An 875-nucleotide genomic window follows, 5' to 3' on the forward strand; every position below is an offset into this window, starting at 1 on the left:
TTAGGTCCATTTGATATAAGGTATTGTTTTATTCATATGTCTCTCTGTTAACTCTCTGCCCTGTTGACCTATCTAATGGTGACTGTGGGGTATTGAAGTCCCCTACTGTTAATGAATTGGGACTGATCTGGATCTTAAAGTCCTGTAGTATTGTTTTTATGAAGTTGGGTGCACCAGAGTTTGGTGAATAGATGTTCATGATTGTAATATCTTCTTGGTGTATTGTTCCTTTGATCAGAATGAAGTGGCCTTCTCTATCTCTTCTGATTACTTTTTGATTAAAGTCTATTTTGTCATATATTAGAATTGCAACACCTGCTTTTTTCTTAGTACCATTCGCTTGGTATATTTTTTCCATCCTTTCACCTTAAGGTAGTGCTTGTCCTTGAAAGTGAGATGACTTTCTTGCAGACAACAAAAAGATGGGTTTTGTTTCTTAATCCATTCACCTAGTCTGTGTCTTTTGACTGGGGAATTCAATTCATTGAAATTTAAAGTTATTAATGAAAGATGTGTATTGAGTCCTGTCATTTTTAGTTCTGTTCACATTCTTGATATGGCTGTGTACTTCCACAGTTATACCTTCATTGAATTTCCACAACCCCTTGGGTATAGTCATTCCCTTCTTAAGCTCTTTGTATTGCTTCCAGAACTCCGTGAAGGGTTCATTTTGTGGACATGAATTCCTTCAGCCTATTTATGTAATGGAAGATTTTTCTTTCCCCTTCGACTATAATAGACATTTTAGCTGGGCATAGTAATCTGTGTTGGCATCTGTGGTCATTAAAACTGGAAATACTTTGGTCCAGGCTCTTCTGGCTTTCATAGTTTGCACTGAAAAGTCAGCTGTAATCCTAACGGGTTTTCCTTTATAC

Source organism: Nannospalax galili, unplaced genomic scaffold (assembly GCF_000622305.1).
Source record: "Nannospalax galili isolate Female #2095 unplaced genomic scaffold, S.galili_v1.0 scaffold101, whole genome shotgun sequence".
Classification (NCBI taxonomy): Eukaryota; Metazoa; Chordata; class Mammalia; order Rodentia; family Spalacidae; genus Nannospalax; species Nannospalax galili.